Below are 25,510 nucleotides of genomic sequence, written 5' to 3' on the forward strand. Positions count from 1 at the left end.
AACCTGCTTATACTTCTAGTTGTATGTACATTAAGGAGCTGTGGGTTCATTCCCCTAAAGGGTTCTGGCATGTTATTTGTAACATAGGTGTTGGTAAATGCTAGCCAGACTCCTTAACTATGCTGGAATAATCTATGAAGTGACAAAACTAACGTCTTGCCTCATTTCTAAGTCTAATGGACAGAATGCCTACTTACACAAGGGATAATTTCTTTGTTGACAAAAACAAAATAATCACTAAAAGCCGAAATCCAGCAGCTGGAGAATCTGCACATAGAAAAACGAATGACTATGAGCAGCAGAAATTAGTTGCCTTGGCAGATAATAGACATGACCCACACAAATTCAAGACATACTTAATGTGAAACTTCAGTTTGTCCTAAACAAGGCCATATGCTCATTACTAAAGACAAGAAAAGTTAAGGAACATTTTGAAAGTGCTCTTTCTTGTAATTCAAGAATGGACAGAAAACGTTTTCTAAATACAAGCAATACTTAAACAAAAAGGTATGTGATATATATAGAAAAGATTAATGGGGAAAAGTGAAAATACTTAGACACTGCATTTTTGACATATTTATCATATACATTTACCATGAAGGCATGAAAATGAGGCCCAAATAATGCAGGCTTAGTTTAGGTAACTACAAAATATATCCTGTGAAAATATATTTTATATTCTTCACAATTTAAGATGCACTACTTACATAATTTTTGAAGCAATTAAACAAGATTTGTGAAGAAATTTGTCAAAATTTCCTCTAATTATTTATTTATTGATTTATTTATATTGAGGTATATATGACACTCAGTATATTTGTTTCAATTCAATACATGTATATTGCAAAATGATGAATTTTCCCCTCTGAGTTCCAAAGTTAATTTTTTTAAATTCCAATATAGTTAACATACAGTGTTATATTAGTTTCAAGTGTACAGTACTATCGGGTGTTTAATATTTCCATACATCACCCAGTGTATGGGTCACCATAAATGCAATGGGTCACCCAGTGTATGCATCACCATAAATGCATCTAGCTCCTCACCTATTTAACCCATCCTTCCACCCACTTCTCTGGTAATCATCAGTTTGTTCTCTGTTGTTAAGAGTGTTTCTCGGTTTGCCTCTCTCTTTTTCTCCTTGCCCCTTTGTTTTGTTTCTTAAATTCCACATATACAATAAATCATATGGTATTTGTCATTCTCTGGCTAACTTATTTTCTTTAGCATTGCATTCTCTACTCTACCCATGTCATTGAAACAGCAAGATTTCATTATTTTTGATGGCTGAATAATATTCCATTCTATCATCTATCTATTTATATCTATCTATCTATCATCTATCTATCTATCTATCTAATCACTTCTTCCCTATCCATTCATTTATCAATAGACACTTGGGCTGCTTCCATAATTTGGCTATTGTGAATAATACTGTGCCAGCAATTACACCACTAGGTATTTATCCAAAGGATACAAACATAGTGATTCAAAGGGGCACATGCACCATAATGCTTATAGTATCAATATTCACAATAACCAAAATATGGAAAGAGCACTGATGTCCATCAACAGATGGTGGATAAAGAAGATGTGGTATAATGGAGGTAATAAGAAGGGTACTTGATGTAATGAGCACTGGGTGTTACATGCAACTGATGAATCACTAAATTCTAACTCTGAAGCTAGCAATACACCATCTGCTAATTAAAAATAATTAAAATTAAAAAATTAAAGAAAAACTACTGCTATAATCATAGAGGTGCATCTATCCCTTTGAATTAGTGTTTTCTATTTTGGGGGTAAGTACCCAGTAGTGTAATTACTGGATTGGTAGTGTACTTCTATTTTTAACTTTTTGAGAATCTTCCAAACATCCAAACAAACTGGATGCACCAGTTTGCATTCCCAACAACAATGCACAAGCATTCCTTTTACTCGGCATCCTCACCAACACTTGTGGTTTCTTGCAGTTTTGATTTGATCTATTCTGACAGGTGTGAGGTGAAATCTCATTTTAGTCTGGATTTTCATTTCCCCAATAATGAGTGATGTTGAGCATCTCTTCATGTGTCTTTTGGTCATCTGGATATCTTCTTTGGAGAAATATCTGTTCATGTCTTCTGGCCATTTTTTAACTGGATTATTTATTTTTTGAGTGTTGAGTTGTATCATTTCTTTATACATTTTGGATACTAACCCTTTAGTAGAAAATTTGCAAATATTTTCTCTCATTTAGTAGGTTGACTTTTAGCTTTTTTGATTACCTACTTCACTGTGCAGAAGCTCTTCATTTTAATACAGTGTCAATAGCCTATTTTTGCTTTTGTTTCCCTTGCCTGGAGAGACATATCTAGAAAGGAGTTGCTATGGCTGATGTCAGAGAAATTACTGTGTGTGTGCTCTCTTCTTGGAGTTTTATGGTTTCAGGTTTCAAATTTAGATCTTTAATCCATTTTGAATTTACTTTTTTTTTTTTTTTTTTTTTTGGTCCTGGGCATTTGTTTATTGGGAGATTTTAAATTGCTGATTTTTTTTTTTTTTTTATTTCGTGTATGGTGTAGGAAAATGGTGAAGTTTCTTCTTTTGCATGCAGCTGTGTAGTTTTCCCAGCAACATTTGTTGAAGAGACTGTCATTTTCTTTACTATTTTTTTTTTACTATTTTTTAAAAGTACTTTATTTACTTATTTGAGAGAGAAAGTGAGAGAGAGAGCCGAGAGCAGTGAGGGGCAGAGGGAGAAGCAGACTCCCTGCTGAGCAGAGAGACCAATGTGGGACTCAATCCCAGGGCTCTGCAATCATGTCCTGAGCCAAAGGCAGACATTTAACTGACTGAGCCACCCAGGCACCCGAGACTGTCTTTTTCTTATTATATTTTCTTTCCTGCTTTGTCCAAGATTAATTGGCCGTATGCTTGTGGGTTTATTTCTCGGTTTTGTATTCTTTTCCATTGGTCTATGTGTCTATTTTTACTCCATTACCATTCTATTTTGATGATTATGGCTTTGAAATATAACTTGAAGTATGGATGCCACAGATTTGCTTTCCTTTTTCAATATCGCATTGGCTATTTGGCGTCTTTTGTGGTTCCATACAAATTTTGTATTGTTTGTGCTCGTTCTGTGAAAAATGCTGTTGGCATTTTGATAGGGAATACATTAAATATGTACATTGTTTTGGGTAGTATAGTCATTATAATAATGTTTGTTCTTCCAATCCATGAGGATGGAATGTCCTTCCATTTCTTTATGTCATGTTCAATTTCTTTCATCAGTGTTTTATAGGTTTCAGAGTACAGCTCTCTCACTTCTTTGGTTAGGTTTACTCTTAGCTATCTTATTTTGTGAAATTATAAATGGAATTGTCTTTATTTCTCTTTCTGTTGCTTCATCATTCTTGTGTAGAAATGCAGCAGTTTTCTGTCCATTGTTTTTGCATCCTGTGACTTTACTGAATTTATTAGTTCTAGCAGTTGTTTGGTGGAGTTTTTTTTTTTTTTTAAGGTTTTCTATATATAGAATCATGTTATTTGCAAATAGTATAAGTTTTACTTCTTCCTTGCTGATTTGGATGCATTTTGTTTCTTCTTCTTGTCTGATTACTATTAACTCTTATTTAAATGTTTGATAAAACTTCCCTGTGTAGTCTCCTGGTCCTGGACCTTTGTTTGGGAGCTTTTTGGTTACTGAGTCAGTCTGCTTGGTGGTGTTGAGTTTGTTCAAATTTTCTATTTGTTCCTGCTTCAGTTTGGGTTGGTTCTATGTTTCTAGGAATTTATCCATTTCTTCCATGTTGTATAATTTGTTGGCATATAGTTTTTATAATATTCTTTTATAATTGTTTCCATTTCTGTGTTGGTCATTTCTCCTCTTTCATTTGTGATTTTCTGTTTTTAAGTCCTTTCTCTCTCTCTCTCTCTTTTTTCCTGAGTCTAGCTAGAGGTTTATCAGTCTTCTTGGTATTTTCAAAGAATCAACTCTTGGCATTGCTGTTCTGTTCTATTACTTTTTAGTCCATCTATAATTTATTTCTCCTCTAACTGTTATTACTTCCTTCCTTCTGCTATTTTTGGGTTTTGTTTGTTCTTCTTCTAGTTCCTTCAGGTATAAGGTTAGGTTCTTTTTTTGGGACTTTTCATGCTTCTTGAAGGATGCCTTCATTGCTATTAAACTTCCACTCTCAACTACTTTTGCCTCATTCCAAAGGTTTTGGACCATTGTGTTTTCATTTTTTTCCCACATATTTTTTATTTGCTTTGATTTCCCGGTTGACCCCATTCACTGTTTAGTAACATATTACTTAACCTCCATGTATTTGTGGTCTTTCCAGGTTTTATCTTGTGGTAAACTTCTAGTTTCACAGGGTAGTGGTCAGAAAAGTTGCTTGGTATGACTGCAATCTTGAATTAATTGAGGCTTGTTTTGTGGTCTAATATGTGGTCTACTGTGGGGAATGTTCCTTGTGAACTTGAAAAGAATGTGTATTCTGCTGTTTTTTATGGAATGTTCTGAATATATCTGTTCAGTCTATCTGGTCTATTGTGTCATTCAAAGTCACTGTTTCTGGGTGCCTGGGTGGCCCAATCATTTAAGCATCTGCCTTCTGCTTAGCTCATTATCCCAGGGCTCTGGGATCTAGTCCTACATAGGGTCAGAGTTTGCTTCTCTTTCTCCCTCTGCTGCGCTTTCTCTCTCTCAAATAAAGAAAATCTTAAACAAACAAATGATTAACTGTTTCCTTGTTGATTTTCTTTGGATGGTCTGTCCTTCCATGCAAGTGGGATGTCAAATTCCTCTCCTATTACTATATTACTATCAATTAGTTCCTTTATGTTTGTTATTTACTGTTTCATGTTTTGGGTGCTCCTATGTTGGGTGCAAAAGTATTTACAATTATTATATCTTCTTTTTTTTTCTTCCCTTTATTATTATATAGTGTCCTTTTTTGTCTCTTTTTACAGACTTTGTTTTAAAATGTATTTTGCTATTCCAGATTTCTTTTGACATCCATTTATATGATAAGTATTTTTCTATCCCCTCACTTACAATCTGCTGGAATCTTTAGGTCTGAAATGATTCTCTTGTAGGCAGCATAAAGATGGATCTTCTTTGTATATCCACTCTGTTAACCTATATCTTTTTTTTTTTAAAAGATTTTACTTATTTTATTTGACAGAGAGAGAGATCACAAGTAGGCAGAGAGGCAGGCAGAGACAGAGGGGGAAGCAGGCTCCCCGCTGAGCAGAAAGCCCGATGCAGGGCTCGATCCCAGGACACTAAGATCATGACCTGAGCCGAAGGCAGCAGCCTAATCCACTGAGCCACACAGACGCCCCCCCATATCTTTTTATTAGAACTTTTGTTCCATTTAAATTCAAAATAATTATTGATAGGTACTCATTGCCATTTTGTCATTACTTTTGTGGTTGTTTCTGTAGTTTTTTTATTTTTTTCTTCTGATCCTTCCTTCTGTTGTTCTTCAAAGTTTGCTGGTTTTCTTTAGTGATATACTGAAAATTAGTGGTTTTTATTTGTGGCCATCATTGGGTTTATATATAGTATCTTTTGCATGTATAAAGTCTATATTAATTTAATGGTTGCTTAATTTTGAGCCCATTCTTTACTCATCCCCCACCCCCCATATTTTAGGTAAATAGTGTCACACTTTACATCCTTTTATTTTGTGAATCCATTGACTTTTTACAGAAATGTTTCTCTGTATTGGTTTTGTGTTTCTGTGTTTCAAATATAGTCTTTCCTATCCACTCAAAAAGTACCCTTTAATATTTCTTGTAGGGGTGGTTTAATGATTATGAACTCTGTTAGTTTTTGTTGTCTGAAAAAATATCTTTCTTTTGTTCTGAATGAGAGCCATGCTGAATAGAGTATTCTTGGCTGCAAATTTTTTCATTTTCAGCACTTTGATTATATCATGCTGCTCTCTGGCTTGGAAAGTTTCTGTTGAAAAATCTGCTGATACTTTATGGGATTCCCCTTGTATGGAACTGTCTTCATTTGCTGATTTTAAATTTTTTTCCTTAATTGCTACTTTTTGCCATTCAGATTACTATGCGTTTTGGAGTTGACCTCCTTGTGTTGATTTTGTTGGGGTATCTCTGTGCCTCCGGGATTTAGATATCTTTTTCCTTCCTCAGATTAGAGAAGCATTCAGCTATTACTTCTTCAAGTAGATGTTCTGCCCCCTTTTCTCTCTCTTCTGGGATCCCTATAATGTGAATGTTATTGTTCTTGATGGAGTCACTGAATTCTTTAAATCTATTCTTGTTTTGAACAATTCTTTTTTGTCTCATTTGTTCAGCTTGATTACTTTTCATTACTGTCTTCTAGTTCATTTTTAATTCTTCTGCTTCCTCCAGCCTGATCTTCATTGAATCAAACATGTTTCTAATCTTGTCTATTGCACTCTTCTTCTCTGATTCTTTTTTCACTGTTTCATTTCTGTCATAAGGGTCTCACTGATGTCTTCTATCTTTCCTCAAACCCAGTGAGTATCCTTATGAACATTGCTTTAAATTCTCCATCAAGCATATTACTTATATCTGTTTCACTTAGATCTCTGGCTGTGCCTTTCTCTTGTTCTTTCATTTTGGGATAAGTTCTTCTGTCTTCTCATTTTATCTAAGTCTCTGACTTCTTCTCTGTGTCCTGCTCCTAAAAGTAAGGTCTTATGAAGAAGAGATCATGTAACACCAACGGCCTGGAGTGTCAGGGAGTGTCTCTGGTGTGTGTTGCACGCATTCTGCTGTTGTGTTTTGTTTTCTGTATGCTTTAGGCCAGTGGTCTACACAGGTTCTCCTTGCCTGCTGTGGACATTTTTTGGTCCCTAGCTTGAATTTGGCAAATTTTAAGTAGGTGTGCCCTGCTCTGCTTATGAAATGAGAACTGTTGCCACCTCTACCTCATTTTAGGCCCTGAAGCATTCTTTACTCATATGTGCTGTGAGCAGGGGTTAGTGTTGGTCTTCTGGTGTAGGAGTCTACTGCATTGGGACTGAGAGAAGCATGGCTGAAAAGGGCAGTTTCAGCAGAGTGCAGGGTGGTGGGGTTTGATGTATGCAAATTATGCAGGCAGAATGGGCACTGCACTGCTTCCTGCAGGTGGCTCTCTGTTTATGCTGAGGGGCAGGGAAAAGAAATCACACTTGCCAGGTTCTTAGCTCCAAAAGGGGTGTCTCTGTGAATGCTGTTTCTCAGGTACTACTCCTGAGAAGAGCAAATAATCTCCACTCTGCATGCCTTAGACATTCTTTAGATCATTTCCCCCATCATTTCCCCTTTGGGTTGTTTGCCTGCCTTATCTCTAGGTTAAGACAGTGCCCTCTGGGCTCCATCCCAGCCAAACCCGCTGACCTTAAAACTCTGGTCATTAAACCACACTGGTTGTAAGAACTCATGAAATTAAATCCCTCTCATTTTCTGAGCCAATGGCTTTGGGGAAACATTCTCCTTGTATGTGTGCTCCTCTTTTCCTTGCCCTTCTTGGCAACAAGGATCCCTCCTCTCTGCAGCACCTGAGATCTCTTTCTCCCCTAAAAGATGTCTCCACACTTCCTATTTCCTTTTATGTGATTGCTTCTCTCCCTTTAGTTGTGGAGTTAATTATGTCAGTACTCAGATCTATTTTGGGGTATATAAGATGATTTGCTAGTTATATAATTGTGTTCATGGGATGAGGTAAGCTTAGGGTCCTCTTGCTCTGCGTTCATATTCCTCTCAAGCTTGCCTCCCTTGTTAGAAGAGACATCATGGAGGACAAGGGGTGTTAGAAAGGAGAAGGGAGTTGGGGTAAATTGGAAGGGGAGGTGAATCATGAGAGACTATGGACTCTGACAAACAACCTGAGGGGTTTGAAGTGGCGGGGGGGGGGCGGGGGGAGGTTGGGCTACCAGGTGGTGGGTATTATAGAGGGCACGGATTGCGTGGAGCACTGGGTGTGGTGAAAAAATAATGAATACTGTTATGCTGAAAATAAATAAAATTTAAAAATTATATTATAAAAAAAAAAGAAGAGACCTATCCAGGAAAATGTTTCTATGACTGGTATCAAAGAAATTTCTTCATGTTTTCTTACAAGAATTTAATGTTTTCATGTATAACATTTAGGTCTTTAATCCATTTCGAGTTTCTTTTTCTGTATAGTGTAAGAAACTGGTCCAGCACAAATCTTTTGCATTTAACTGTCCTATTTTCCCAGCACCATTAGATGAAAAGACTATCATTATTCCATTGAAATTCTTGCCTCCTTTTTTGGAAATTAATTAACCATAAAACTATCAGTTAATTTCTGGACCTTCTATTATTTTTTATTGATCTATGTATCCATTTTTGTGTCAGTACCATACTGTTTTGATAAAAAAAATTTTTCTGTCTATTTGTTGAAAGTCTTGCTGACATCCTTCACTCCTTTCTCAAGTCCAGTATGTATCTTTATGACAATTACTTTGAATTCTTTATCAGGTCTGTTGCTTATCACCATTTATTTCATTTAGCTCTTTTACTGTGATTTCATCCTGTTATTCATGTAAGACATATTCCTGTCTCCTCATTTTGTCTAACTCCGTATTAGAAAGTCATTTAGTCTCCTGATCTTGAATAATGTAGCTTTATGAAGAAGAAGTTCTCTGTGGTGCCCTGTAGTGCAATTTCTCTGTTCACCCAACCAAGCATTTCAGGGTTATCTCCTATGTGAGTTGCCTGTATCTTACTTTGTTGACCTTCAGTTTAGTTGGCTGCAATAGCCCATGTTGCCTGTGGACAGGGTTTGGTCCCTATACTATTAGGGGCCAGTATGGGGCTACTATGGACTTGTAGATGAACAGTGTCAGGAGTCAGACAATATACCTGCCCGCAGTCCGTGTTGCACCAAATTGCAGTTTTGTTACCAAACGGCAAAATGTTCTCCATGCATTGTCCCTGGAGAGGCTTTTGTTGGTGGGTGGGGCTTGCAGACAAACTAATTTCCTGACCCCAGTTTATTTGCTGGGATGACCCTGAACTGTATACTACTTGTGTGGCACCCTGAGAGGTTTTTGTTGATGGGCAAGGATGGCAGTAAAATTAGACACCTGGCCCAAGTCTATCTGCTGGGACTGCAGATTCACTGATTTACAGGGCACTCTCCCTGCACTGCCAGTTGTAAGGTTCATTTTCTTGGGCTGCCCTTGAAATAGTGTGTGTGGTGTTTTCTCCCCATCTCCTCAGATCAGGAGTCACTTAGAAGTAGTGGTCATCCCTGCTGGGGCTGCTTGCAGGATGGCATGTGGCACGACCTGCTTTTGAAAGTCTTCTACTAAGTGGGATGGCTTGAATGGAATGGACCCATGAGAGAACATGGGAGCAATGTGTGTTGTATTAGCAAGTTTGTTGGGGAGTGTTGATGCTGGTTCTCACAGGTGTTGGGTTATCTAGGCTGGGGTGGGGGCTGGGAGGAGGAGAATGCTGCTTGGCAGCTCTAACATTCTTTGTGAGAATACTTAAAGATCCCTGCCCTTCCAGCATGAGTACAGAGTTTAATAAATATCTCTCCTTCACATATACCCCAGGCACTTTTTTGATGACTTCTTCTCTGCTGTATCTCAACAAGAGTACATGTTATGCCCTCTCTTCAAGGGCAGAAACTCAGTTTTCAATTGCCCTCCAACTCTTCCAGAGCCAAGCCCACTGATTTTCAAAATGCCCAGAGTTAAGCAAGCCTGCTGCGTGTAAAAAAGTCACAGCATTGCATCAGGCTCTCTGCTCAGCAGGGAGCCTGCTTCCCTCTCTCTCTCTCTGCCTGCCTCTCCATCTACTTGTGATTTCTGTCTGTCAAATAAATAAATAAAATATTAAAAAAAAAAAAGTACAGCATTAAGCGTCCCCTGGTTTTCAAAGCCAAATATTATGGGCATTTGTATTTCCAGGGTAAGTCCCCATGCCTGGAGTGCCTGGTGTGGGTCTGCCTCTCTCTCTTCTCTGTGCTTGTGGTGTCCCTCCCATTTGTGGTTAGTCTTGCCAGGACTTTGTTCCCCAACTGTGTCTCTATCCATCCTACTAGTTTTAATGTGGCCTCCTCACTATATTTAGCTTAGAAAGTCTGTTCTGTCACTGTGAGGGTCATTTTTCTTGGTTGATTGCACTGATATTGCTGTTACCTAAGTGTGTCCATGGGATGAGGTGAGTTTAGCTCTTAGTCCACCATCTTCCCAGAAGTATTAATAATTACTTTAAATTCAAAAGGTCTTAATTCTCCAATCAAAAGACATAGAGTGATGAAATAGTAAAAAAAAATTAAAAAAATAAAAAACAAAAAAGGAAGACTAATTTATATGCTACTTACAAGAGACTCATTTCAGACCTGAAGACACAAACAGACTAAAGGGATGAAAAAAATATTCCATGCAAACGGAATTTTTTTAAATTGGGGTAACAATACTTATTTAAGATAAAATAGACTTTAAAACAGGAGATGTAGCAAGAGACAAAGAAGGTCATTACAGAATAATAAGGAGATCAATTTAACAAGAGAATATAACAATTATAAATACCTATTGATCAAAGAAAGGAGCACCTAAATATATAAAACAAATATTAACAGACATAAAGTAAGAAATTTATAGTAATGTAAAATAGTAAGGTTCTTTAACACCAAACTTACATCAATGGATAGATCAATAAGGAAACAGTGACTTTGAATGACACATTAGATCAGATGGATTTAACAGATATATACAGAGTATTTCAACCCTTATCAGCAGAATACACATTATCAATAAGGAAATGTGATCAATAAGGAAACAGTGACTTTGAATGACACATTAGATCAGATGGATTTAACAGATATATACAGAGTATTTCAACCCTTATCAGCAGAATACACATTATTTTAAAATGCACATAGAACATTATCTAATTTAGATTACATTAGGCTACACAAGGTTTCAATAAATTAAAAAAATTGAAATAGTATCATGCATTTTTTTCAGACCCCAGTGATGCAATTATATATGTATATATATATATATATTTTTTTTTAAAAAAGGAAAAAAACACACAAACATTCTGACTGGTAGATCAATAAGGCAGATCAATAAGGAAACAGTGACTTTGAATGACACATTAGATCAGATGGATTTAACAGATATATACAGAGTATTTCAACCCTTATCAGCAGAATACACATTATTTTAAAATGCACATAGAACATTATCTAATTTAGATTACATTAGGCTACACAAGGTTTCAATAAATTAAAAAATTGAAATAGTATCATGCATTTTTTTCAGACCCCAGTGATGCAATTATATATGTATATATATATATATTTTTTTTTAAAAAAGGAAAAAAACACACAAACATTCTGACTGGTATGAGTTGGTATCTCACTGTAGTTTTGATTTGTATTTCCCTGAAGCCGAGTGATATTGAACACTTTTTCATGTGTCTGTTGGCCATTTGGATGTCTTCTTTGCAGAAATGTCTGTTCATGTCTTCTATCCATTTCTTTCTCTTTTAAAAAATTATTTATTTATTTATTTGAAAGAGAGAGGGGGGAGCACAAGTAGGCAGAGCCACAGGCAGAGGTAGAGGAAGCAGGCTCTCTGCTGAGCAAGGAGCCTGATGTGCGGCTCGAACCTAGGATCCCAGGATCATGACCTCAGCAGAAGGCAACTGCTTAAATGACTGAGCCAGCCAGGCACCCCGACTGACCATTTCTTGATTGGATTATTTGTTCTGTGAGTGTTGAGTTTGATTAATTCTTTATAGATTATGGATATTAGTGCTTTATCTAATATCATTTGTGAATATCTTCTCCCATTCTGTCAGTTGTCTTTTGGTTTGGTGACTGTTTTCTTCCCTGTGCAAAAGTTTTGATGTTGATGAAGTCTCAATAGTTCATTTTTGCCCTTGCTTCCTTTGCCTTTGGTGATGTTTCTAGGAAGAAGTTGCTGTGACTGAGGTCAAAGAGTTGCTGTCTGTGTTCTCCTCAACGATTTTGATGGATTCCTGTCTCACATTGATGTCTTTCATCCATTTTGAGTCTATTTTTGTATGTGGTATAAGGAAATGGTCCAGTTTCATTCTTCTGTATGTGGCTGTCCAATTTTCCCAACACCATTTGTTGAAGAGACTGTCTTTTTCCATTGGGCATTCTTTCCTGCTTGAACATTAGTTGACCATAGAGTTGAGGGTCTATTTCTGGGCTCTCTACTCTGTTCCATTGATCTTTATCTGCTTTTGTGCCAGTGCCATACTGTCTTGATGATTGCATCTTTGTAATAGAGCTTGAAGTCTGAAACTGTAATGCCACCTCTCTGGAAAACATATGGAGGTTCCTCAAAAAGTTGAAAATAGAGATGCCCTATGAACCAGCAATTGCACTATTGGGTATTTACCCTAAAGATAAAAATGTAGTGATCCAAAGGAACACATGTACCCAAATGTTTATAGCAGCAATGTCTATAAGAGCCAAACTATGGAAAGATCCTAGATGTACATCAACAGATGAATGAATAAAGAAGAAATGGTGTATTTATTCAATGGAATACTATGCAGCCATTAAAAATGAAATCTTGCCATTTGCAATGAAGTGGATGGTACTAGAGGGTATTATGCTAAGTGAAATAAGTCAATCAGAGAAAGATAATTATCATATGATCTCTCTGATATGAAGAATTTAAGAGGCAGGACAGGGGGTGATGGGAGGTAGGGAGGCAAAAAAATGAAACAAGATGGGATAGGGAGGGACACAAACCATAAGAGACTCTTAATCTCATGAAACAGAATTATTGGGGGGTAGGAGAGTAAGGATAGTGTGGCTGAGTTACAGATATCGGGGAGGCTATGTGTTATGGTGAGTGCTGTGAAATGTGTAAGCTTGGTGATTCACAGACCTATACCTCTGTGACAAAAAATATATTATATGTTAATTTAAAAAAACCACACAAACACGTGAAGTCTAAATGACATGGTACTAAACAACTAATAAGTCAAAAGAAATCAAAGAGGAAAAAATATACCCAGAGATCAATGAAAATGGAAAAACAATGGTTCACATTCTTTGGGACACAGCAAAAACAGTTAAGATGGAAGTTTATAGTGATACAAGTCTAGCTCAAGAAACAGAAAATCTGAAATAAACATTCTAAACTTGTGCTTATACCTAAAGCAACTAGAAAAAAAATAATAAAGAAAACCCAAAGTTATTAGAAGGAAGAAAATGATAAAGATTTTAACCAAAATAGAGAATTTAAAAGTAGACAAATAAAAGAGTGAGGGGTGCCTGGGTGGCTCAGTGGGTTAAGCCTCTGCCTTTGGCTCAGGTCATGATCTCAGGGTCCTGGGATCGAGCCCTGCATCGGGCACTCTTCTAGCAGGGAGCCTGCTTCCCCTTCTCTCTCTGCCTGCCTCTCTGCCTACTTATGATCTACCTCTATCTCTCTCTGTCTCTGTCAAATAAATAAATAAAATCTTTAAAAAAAAATAAAAGAGTGAGTTCTTTGAAAAGATAAATAAAATCAATAAATGTTTAGCCAAACTCATCAAGAAAAAAAACAGAGACAAGTAAAATAAATAAAATCAGAAATGAAAGAGAAGTGCTGACTTACAATATAGAAATGCAAAGGATTATAAAAGATTGCTACAAAAAATTAAACACAAATTGAAAAACTTGCAAGTAATGGATAGTTTTGCATCCCTTCATCTGAGATATTGGCCTGTAATTCTCTTTTTTAGTGGGGTCTTTGTCTAGTTTTGGAATCAAGATAATGTTGGCCTTATAGAAAGAGTTTGAAAGTTTTCTTTCCATTTCTATTTTTTGAAACAGTTTGAAAAGATATATTAACTCTTCTTTAAATGTTTGATAGATTTGTCCCTTTAGGCCCTGGACTTTTGTTTGTTAGGAGACTTTTGATTATTGACTCAATTTCTTTGCTGGTTATCAGTGTGTTCAAAATTTCTACTTCTTCTTGTTTCAGTTTTGGTACTTTATATGTTTCTAACAATTTATCCATTTTTCCAGATTTCCCAATTTGTTGGCATATAATTTTTCATAATATTTTCTTATAACTATTTGTATTTCTGTGGTGTTTATTTTTCCTCTCTTGTTTGTGATTGTATTTATTTGGATCCTTTGTATTTTCTTTTTGATTAGCCTAGGTAGGGGTTTATCAATTTTATTAATTCTTTCAAGAAACAGCTCCTAGTTTCATTGATCTGTTCTACTAGGTTTTTTTGTTTGTTTGTTTTGGTTCCACATCATTTATTTCTGCTCTAATCTTTATGATCTCCCATTTTCTGCTGGTAGTAGGCTTCACTTGTTTTGTTTTGTTTTGTTTTTTTTTTTTCCTAGCTCCTTTAGGTGTAAGGTTAGGTTGTGTATTTGAGATTTTTTTTTAATGGTTCACTGTTGGCTTCTAGTGCCATATTGGCACATGGCATTCAGCTCTTTTTTTAAAAAAAATTATTTATTTTTTAAATTTCTTTTCAGTGTTTCAGAATTCATTATTTATGCACCACACCCAGTGCTCCGTGCAATACGCTTCTTTAGGTAGGCTTGTATTGCTATATACTTCCCACTACTACACTAACAACAAACTAGCAGAAAGAGAAATTTAAAAAGCAATCCCATTCTCAGTTTTAACAAAAAAATTAAAATAACCAGGAATAAATTTAACCTAGTTTCACCAACTATACTATATAGACCTATACTCTAAAAACTTACCACAACAGTGAAAAAAAAATTGAAGACATCACAAATAAATGAAAATAAATACAACACTCATGGTTTGGAAGAATTAATATTGTCAAAAGGTCAATGCTACTCAAAGCAATCTACAGAGTCAGTGTGATCCCTCCAAATTCCAACTGAATTTTTAATAGAACCATAGCAATAATGTTAAAATTTTGTATGGAAACACAAAAGACCCCAAATAGCCAAAGCAAACTTGAGAAAGCAGAAAAAAAGTTTGAAATATCACAATCCCAGATTTCAAGATATATTACAAAGCTATAGTAATCAAAAAGGTATGGTGGAAGGTGTCCTGGTGGCTCAGTGGGTTAAGCCTCTGCCTTCAGTTCAGGTCATGATCTCAGGGTCCTAGGATTGAGCCCCACATCAGGTTCTCTGCTTAGCAGAGAACCTGCTTCCCCCCCTCTCTCTGCCTACCTCTCTGCTTACTTGTGATCTCTCTCTCTCTCTCTCTCTCTGTCAAATAAATAAATAAAGTCTTTAAAAAAAGGTATGGTAGAGGCACTAAAACAGACGCATTGATCAATGGAACTAGATAGAGAGCTGAGATGTAAACCCACTCCTATATGGTCAGTTTAGCTACAATAAAAGTGAGAGAATACACAATATGGAAAACAATTTTTCAATAAATGGTGTTGGAAAACCTGGGCAGCAACATGCAAAACAAATTTTTTGTATACCATATACAAAAACAAATTCAAGATGTATTGAAGACCCAAATGTAAGTCCTGAAACTACAGTAATCGTAAATGAAAACATAGGCAATAAATTCTTGGGCATTATCTTTAACAATATTTTTCTGAATCAGTCTCCTCAGGCAAGGGAAACAAAAGCAAAAATAAACAACTGGAAGTACATCAAACTGAATGGATTTTGCACAGCAACAGACACCATTAATAAGAAAGGCAAATAAAACCCCACTTAATAGGGGAAGATATAAGCAAGTAATATATTCAATAAGGGATTAATGTTCAAAATATATGAAAAACTCATAAAACTCAACAGCAAATAATAACAGTGATAATCTTGTTAAAAGAGCAGAGGATCTTTATAAACATCTCCCCAAAGAAGACATAGAGTTGACCAAGAGAAACATAAAATAATGCTAAACATCACTGATCATCAGGGAAATGTTAGTCAAAACTACAATGAGATATCACCTCTTACTGTTCAGAATAGCTAATATCAAAAAGATGAGAAATAGGGGCACCTGGGTGGCTCAGTGGGTTAAAGCCTCTGCCTTCGGCTCAGGTCATGATCTCGGGGTACTGGGATCAAGCCCCGCATTGGGCTCTCTGCTCAGTGGGGAGCCTGCTTCCCTTCCTTTCTCTCTGCTTGCCTCTCTGCCTACTTGTGATCTCTGTCTGTCAAATAAATAAATAAAAATCTTTAAAAAAAAGACAAGAAATAATAAGTGTTGATGAGGATGTGGAGAAAAGGGAACTCTCTTGTATTATTGGTGAACCACTAAGGGTCCTCAAAAAACTAAAAATAGAAATATCATACACTCCAATAATTCCACTTGTATTTAACCAAATAAAATGAAAGCACTAATTCAAAAAGACATATGCTAACCAAATAAAATGAAAACACTAATTCAAAAAGACATATGCTTCCCTGTGTTTATTGCAGCATTATTTACAATAACCAATATATGAAAGTAACCTAAATAATAATCATTGATAGATTAATGGATAAAGAGATGTGGTATATATATATACATAGTGGAATATTTCTCAGTCATGAAATAGAATGAATTCTTGCCATTAGTGATAGACATTCATGGACTTGGAGTATATTATGTGAAATAAGTCAGACAGAGAAAGACAAATACCACATGATTTCACTGATGTGTAATGTGAAAAACAAAGTAGAGCAAACAAATGAAATAACAGAATTAGACTCATAAATACAGAGAACAAACTGGTGGAGACCAAAAAAGAGGGGATGGGGGGAACAAAATAGGTAAAGAGAATTAAGAAATCCAAACTTCCAGTTATAAAGGAAATAAGACAGAGTGCCTGGGTTGCTCAGCCTTTAAGCATCTGACTTGACTCAGGTCATGATCTCAGGGTCCTGGGATCAAACCCTGAATAGGGCTTCTTGCTCAGTGGGAAGCCTGCTTCTCCCTCTCCCACTTCCCCTGCTTCTGTTACCTCTCTTATTCTGTGTGTCTGTCAAATAAATAAATAAAATCTTAAAAAAATGAAATAAATAAGGCATTGGGATGAAAAGTACAATGGAATATACTCTATAACATTGTTATACCTTTGCATGGTGAAAGATGATAACTATATTTACAGTGGTAGGCCTTTGGTACAGAACTGAGTCACTATGTTGTACACTTGAAACTAATATCACACTATATGTCAACTATATTTCAATTTGTTAAAGAAATTAAATCAATAAAATAATACCACATATTGCTGTACTATCTGAAATTACCAAAGTTCAATTAAGAAATTATTCCATAACTGGAAACAAACTTTGGAAGGTGATGAATTAAAATGGTCCTAAGCTCACTTCATCCCACAGACACAACTAGATAACACTCACGTAAGTGTCAATAACCCAGAAAAATGGCCCAAAGACTGGTGGAATAAACTGCACAACTAAATTTGAGAAGAGGTCACATCAAAAAGAATAGGAGAGGTGGAGACACAGTGGAGAGCTAAATGGGTGGTGGGACTGCCTGCTTGATGGAGGAACCTATGGGTGAGGAGAAGGGGGAGAAACATACTACCACACTTGGGATCTAAGAAGATGATTCCCTGTAGCATTTAGTTTTGAAAAAGAGGGGCCAAATTTTGTAAGTTCTTACAGCGAATGGGTTGGACTTTAAATCTGGAATATTAAATCAGCTATCTCTGCTCTAGAAGAGCCAGGAGAACTACAGGAAATGGAGTTTCCACCCTTAAAGAGATGGAACAACTAACAGCCTGTAGAGATACAACTTAGAAGCAGCAATTTGAAAAATGCCTTGGGCTTGCAGTAGGGACGGTTTTTTATTCATGCTCTGGCAGATATACCCTCCCCAGAAAGGCCTGCCTCAGTCCCCAGATGTAGATCCCCTTCCCCAGAGGACCACCCTGCAAATCTCATAAACACTGTGTCACCTGCTCCCGCTCCAATATGCTCTTGAATGGAACCCATCCAAACTGCTACTACAAGTCTGGTGATGTATAATAAGCAGTCCTGACAATGATTAGCACCACTCCAAAGAGACTTCTGTCCTGGGGAGAGTGAAAGATAATGACAGACATGAGGGAGACTATGGCCCCAGCATTGGGCTGGGGGAAGACAACTAGCCTGACTGCAGGTCCCACCCACTAATAAAAGCTTCTCAGGGAGCAACACAGGGAAACTGTCTGCAGTTTGGTGCTACTGCATCTTGCAAATGTCTGACCTGACTCAACTGAAGCCCAAGGCAGTGCCAGACTCTTAATCACCCAGATTAACATCACAGGGATCAAACAATGCCCTCAATAGACAGAGCTACTGTAGATGACTGAAATGAAGGAAAAAATTGGCTCAGCCACAACAGCAATGTTCATGCGGCACACATTGGAGACATCCCTAAAGTGCAAGTTCTGGTGAACAAATGACACTGTACTTCAGGGCACTATAGCAATTCTCCTTCATAAGGCTACTATTGTCAAGCAGAAGACAGCTGACTGGATGGAGAAACATTTATCATACAAATGGATGTGGAAAGGAAGCCAGGGTAGCAATACTTATATCAGAAAAAATAGACCTTATAAAAAAGACTGTAAGAGACAAAGAAGGACACTATATAACCATGAAGGGGAAAATCCATGGAGAAGATATGACAATTGTAAATATTTATGAGCTCCAAATGGGAACACAAAATTACATAAAACATTTAACAAAAAACATAAATGAACCAATCAAGAATAATAACAATACAATAATAGTAGGGAATTTTAACACCCCACTTACATGAATGGACAGATCATACAAGTAGAAAATCAACAAGGAAACTGCCTTTGAATGATACATTTTATTTGATTTATTTAACAGATATATTCAGAACATTCCATCCTAAAAAATGGTAACAGACATTCTTTTCAACTGCATACAGAATATTCTGCAGGTTAGATGACATATAAGGTCACAAACAAGTGTCAATAAATTCAAAGAGAAGTTATACCATGCATCTTTTCTTACCACAATGTTATGAAACTAGAAATCAACCACATGAAAAAATTTGAAAGAGCAAAAATGCATAGATGTTAAATAACATGTGACTAAACAATGAATGCTCTAATACATAAATCAAAGAGGAAATGAAAAAATACATGGAGACAGATGAAAATATAATGGCCCAAAATCTTTAGGAGGCAGCAAAAGCAGCTTTTCTAAGAGGGAAGTTTATAACGATACATGCCTACCTCAAGAGGCAAGAAAAACCTCAAATAAACAACCTAATTTTATATATATAGGAGCTAGAAAAAGAAGAACAAACAAAACTCAAAGGCAGTAGAATGTAGAAAATAAAGATTAGAGGAGAAATAAGTGATACACAAACTAAAAAACAATAGAACATATCAATGAAACCAGGAGCTGATTCTTTGAAAAGATCAACAAATTGATAAACCTCTAGTCAGACTCTTCACAAAAAAAAAAAAAAAAAAAAACAGAGAACTCAAATAAAAAACATCACAAATGAAAGAGGAGAAATAACAACTGATACCACAGAAATATAAGGATTGTAAGAAAATCTTATGAAAATTATATGCCAATAAATTGGGCAACCTATAACTAATGGATAGATTCCTAGAAACATATACATTACTAAAACTGAAGTAGAGGAATATTAAAAAAATTGAACAGACCAATTACCACCAATGAAATTGAATCAGCAATTTAAGAAGTCCCATGAAATGAAAGTAAAGGACCAGACGGCTTCACAAGTGAATTCTATCAAACATTTAAAAATGTGTTAATATCTAGTCTCCTCAAATTTGAAAGCCTTAGCCACAACAATGTAACAAGAAAAAGAAATAAAGGCATCCAAATGGGTAAGAAGAAGTAAAACATTCATTATTTGCAGATGACATAATACTGTATATAGAAAATTAGAATTACTCCACCAAAAAATTGCAAGAACTGATAACTGGATTCAGTAAAGTTGCAGGATACAAAATTAATGTACAGAAGTCTGTTGCATTTCTATTTATTGATAGTGAAACAAAAGAGAGGGAAATTAAGAAAACAATCCCAGGGTGCCTGACTGGCTCAATCAGAAGAGCATGGGACTCAGGGTTGTGAGTTCAAGCCCCATGTTGTGTGTAGACCTTACTTTAAAAAAGAAAGAAATCCCATTTACAATGTATCAAAAATAACAAAATACCCAGGAAAGAACTTAACCAAAGTGTTGGATAACTGTACCCTGACTACCCTACAACTTTGATGAAAGAAATCAAAGACTGGAGAAATGAGAAGACATTCCATGCTTATAGGTTGTGAGAACAAATATTGTTAAAATGTCTATACCATCCAAAGCAATCTACACATTAAATGCAATCCCTATCAAACTACCCACAACATTTTTCATAGCATTAGAACAAACAATCCTAAAATTTGCATGAAACCACAGAAAACCCCAAACAGCCAAAGCAATCTTGAAAAAGAAAAACAAACTGGAGGTATTATAGTTCCAGACTTCAAGTTTTACTGCAAAGCTCTGGTTATCAAAACAGTATGTTACTGGTGCAAAAATAGACACATAGATCAATGGAAAAGAATTGAAAACCCAGAAATAAATCTACAAGTATATGGTCAATCAACCTTTGACAAACCAGGAAAGAATATCCAAAGGAAAATATAATGTCTCTTCAATAAATGGTGTTGGGAAAACTAGACAATTGTGCAAAATAATGGAACTTAACCACTTTCTTTCACTATATACAAAAATAAATTCAAAATGGAATAAAGACTTAAATGTGAGACCCAAAACCACAAAAATCCTAGAAGAGAGGACAGGTCATAATTTCTCTGACATCAATCCTAACAGCATCTTTTTTTTTCTTTCTTCCCTCCCCCTCTTTCTTCTTTCTTTCTTTCTTTCTTTCTTTCTTTCTTTCTTTCTTTCTTTCTTTCTTTCTTTCCTTAGCCAACATATAGTACATCATTAGCTTTTGATGTAGTATTCAACAATTCACCACACATGCCCTCCTTAATACCCATTGCCCAGTTACCCCATCCCCCCACCATCCTCCCTTCTGAAAACCTCAGGTTTTTGTTTGTTTGTTTGTTTGTTTGTTTTTGCCTGGAGTCGACAGTCTATCATGGTTTGTCTCCCTCCCTGATTTCTTCCTCTTCTGTTTTCCCTCCCTTCTCCTGTGGTCCTCCGCACTATTCCTTATATTTCACATATGAGTGAAAGCATATGATAATTGTCTTTCTCTGTTTATCTTATTTCCCTTGGCATAGTCCCCTTCAGTTCCATCCATGTTGATGCAAATTGTGGGTATTCATCCTTTCTGATGGTGGAGTAATATTCCATTGTGTATATGAACTATATCTTCTTTACCCATTCATCTCTTGAAGAGATTACTGTCTATATTCTTCCCTAGTATTTTGATGGATTCCTGTCTCACATTGAGGTCTTTCATCCATTTTGAGTTTATCTTTGTGTATGGTGTAAAAGAATGGTCCAGTTTCATTCTTCTGTATGTGGCTGTCCAACTTTCCCAACACTATTCATTGAATAGACTGTCTATTTTTATTGGATATTCCTTTGTTGAAGATTTGTTGACCATAGAGTTGAAAGTCCATTTCTGGGGTCTCTACTCTGCTCCATTGATCTACTTATCTCTTTTCAGAGAATTACAGACCAATATCCCTGATGAACATGGAGACAAAAATTCTTGTCAAAATACTAGCCAATAAGATCTGACAGTGCACTAAAAAGATTATTCACCATGACCTATTGGGATTTATTCCTGGGCTGCTAGGGTGGTTCAACATCTACAAATCAATCAATGTGATACACTACATAAATAAAAGAAAGGACAAGAACCATATGATCCTCTTAGTAGTTGCAGAAAAAGGATTTGACAAAGTACTGCACCCTTTCTTGATTAAAATTCTTCACAGTGTGGATATAGAAGGGACATAAATCAATGTTATAAAAACCACCTATGAAAAGCCCCCAGCAAATAACATTCTCAGTGGGGAAAAACAGAGCTTTTCCCCTAAGGTCAGGAACATGGCAGGGATGACCACTATCACCACTGCTGTTCAACATAGTACTAGAGGTCCTAACCTCAGAAATCAGACAACAAAAAGAATACAAGGCATCCAAATCTCAAAGAAGAAGTTAAACTCTCTCTCTTTGCAGGTAAGATGATACTTTATGTGGAAAACCCAAAAGACTCCACCCCTGCAATTCAGCAAAGTGGCAGGTTACAAAAAATCAGTTGCATTTCTGTACACTAACAATGACACAGAAGAAAGAGAAATTAAACCCAAACCATAAGATACCCAGGGACAAACCTAACCAAAGAGGCAAAGAAGTGTACTCAGAATATGATAAAACACTCATGAAAGAAATCGAGAAAGACACAAAGAGATAGTCCATGCTCATGGATTGGAAGAATAAATATTGTTAAAATGTCTATGCTACCTAGAGCATGTACACATTCAATGCAATCCCTATCAAAATACCATCAACTTTTTTTTTTTCATAGAACTGGGATAAATAATCCTAAAATTTATATGGAAACAGAAAAGACGCTGATTAACCAAAGGAATGTTGAAAAAGGAAACCAAAACTGGGGGCATCACAGTTCTGGACTTCAAGCTCTATTACAAAGCTGTAATCATCAAGACAATATGGTACTGGCACAAAAATAGTTGAGAGACTCTTGTGTTTGCTTCCCCCCCCTCTCTTTTTTCCCTTTACCGTATGTTCACCTGTTTTGTTTTTTAAATTCCACATATGAATGAAATCATATGGTATTTGTCTTATTTTGCTTATTTCCCGCTTATTTCGCTTAGTATAATACACTTTAGCTCCATCTATGTCATTGCAAATGGTAAGATTTCAAGCTTTTTGAAGGCTTTTTGAGTTATATTGCACTGCATTTATTTTACCACATCCTCTTTATTCATCAGTTGATGGAAATTTGGGTTCTCTCTATCATTTGGCTATAGTTGGTAATGCTGCCCTAAACATAAGGGTGCATGTTTCCCTTTGAATCAGTATTTTTGTATCCTTTGTGTAAATCCCTAGTAGTACTATGCTATTACCTATAATAGGCTGGGTAATGAGATAGCTCTGTTTTTAACTTTTTGAGAATTCTTCATACTGTTGTCCAGACAGGCTGCATTTTTTTTTAAAGATTTTATTTATTTATTTGACAGACAGAGATCACAAGTAGGTAGAGAAGCAGGCAGAGAGAGAGGGGGAAGCAGGCTCCCCTCTGAGCAGAGAGCCCAATGCGGGGCTTGATGACCTGAGCTGAAGGCAGAGGCTTTAACCTCCTGAGCCACCCAGGAACCCTACTCTTGTATTTTAATCTCTCCATGGTATGATCTTAACTTTCCATTCAGCAAGCTTTTCTCTATCTTTGGAAAGTACCATCTCCATCTCTTTCCATCTAAATCCATCCATCTATCTATCCATCCATCTATCTATCATCTGTCTAAGTATCATCTATCTACCATCCTATCTAACTGAAATCAAGTTGACACACAAGTTAAATTAGTTTTAAGTATGTAACATAGTGATTCAATGACTCTGCATTATTCTATCCTCACCACCAGTTTAACGACTCCATGTACCATAAAATGGCATTGCAATATCATTGACTATATTTGCTATGCTGTACATTTCATCCCCATGATTTATTCATTCCATAACTGGAAACCTGTAAATCCCACTCCCCTTCATACATTTTGCCCATGTTCTCACACTTTCCCATATGGCATCCACACATATTTTTGTTATATATCTTGACTCTAATTGCTCATATTGGTGTGGTCATAACTGCTCAACAAATTGCAGATTAGTTTTGAATATATTCAACTGTGGAAATTTGTATATATTTGTGTGTGTATATATATATATATATACACATATATATGTATACATATAAATATACACACACACATGTGTGTGTGTCTGTGTGTATAATCTTGCATATTTTTTCTTCTTTTTTTAATCATTTTTTAAATCTATTTTCAGCATAACAGTAGTCATTGTTTTTGTACCACACCCAGTGCTCCATGCAATCCGTGCCCTTTCTAATACCCACCACCTGGTTCCCCCAACCTCCCACTCCCCGACCACTTCAAACCCCTCAGATTGCTTTTCAGAGTCCATAGTCTCTCACAGTTCACCTCCCCTTCCAATTTCCCCCAACTCCCTTCCCCTAACTCCCCATGTCTTCCATGCTATTTGTTATGCTCCACAAATAAGTGAAACCATATGATAATTGACTCTCACTGCTTGACTTATTTCACTCAGCATAATCTCTTCCAGTCCCGTCCATGTTGCTACAAAAGTTGGGTATTCATCATTTCTGATGGAGGCATAATACTACATGGTGTATATGGACCACATCTTCCTTATCCATTCGTCCGTTGAAGGGCATCTTGGTTCTTTCCACAGTTTGTCGACCATGGCCATTGCTGCTATAAACATTGGGGTACAGATGACCCTCCTTTTCACGACATCTGTATCTTTGGGGTAAATACCCAGGAGTGCAATTGCAGGGTCATAGGGAAGTTCTATTTTTAGTTTCTTGAGAAATCTTCACACTGTTCTCCAAAGAGGCTGCACCAACTTGCATTCCCACCAACAGTGTAACAGGGTTCCCCTTTCTCCACATCCCCTCCAACACATGTTGTTTCCTGTCTTGTTAATTTTGGCCATTCTAACTGGTGTAAGGTGATATCTCTATGTGGTTTTAATTTGAATCTCCCTGATGGCTAGAGATGATGAACATTTTTTCATGTGTCTGATAGCCATTTGTATGTCTTCTTGGAGAAGTGTCTGTTCATATCTTCTGCCCATTTTTTGATATGATTATCTGTTTTGTGTGTGTTGAGTTTGAGGAGTTCTTTATAGATCCTGGATATCAACCTTTTGTCTGTACTGTCATTTGCAAATATCTTCTCCCATTCCATGGGTTCCCTCTTTGTTTTCTTGACTGTTTCCTGTGCTGTGAAGAAGCTTTTGATTTTGTTGAAGTCCCAGAAGTTTATTTTGGCTTTTGTTTCCTTTGCCTTTGGAGACATATCTTGAAAGAAGTTGCTATGGCTGATATCGAAGAGATTACTGCCTATGTTCTCCTCTAGGATTCTGATGGATTCCTGTCTCATGTTGAGGGCTTTTATCTATTTTGAGTTTATCTTTGTGTACGGTGTAAGAGAATGGTATAGCTGTCCAGTTTTCCCAGCACCATTTATTGAAGAGACTGTCTTTTTTCCACTGTATATTTTTTCCTGTTTTGTAGAAGATTATTTGACCATAGAGTTGAGGGTCCATATCTGGGCTCTCTACTCTGCTCCACTGGTCTATGTGTCTGCTTTTATGCCAGTACTATTCTGTCTTGGTGATCAGAGCTTTGTAGTAAAGCTTGAAATCAGGTAACATGATGCCCCCAAGTTTTATTTTTGTTTTTCAACATTTCCTTATGATTCGGGTCTCTTCTGGTTCCATACAAATTTTTGGATTATTTGCTCCAACTCTTTGAAGAATACCGGTGGAATTTTGATCGGAATGGCATTAAA

This window comes from Mustela erminea, chromosome X, assembly GCF_009829155.1.
Source record: "Mustela erminea isolate mMusErm1 chromosome X, mMusErm1.Pri, whole genome shotgun sequence".
Classification (NCBI taxonomy): Eukaryota; Metazoa; Chordata; class Mammalia; order Carnivora; family Mustelidae; genus Mustela; species Mustela erminea.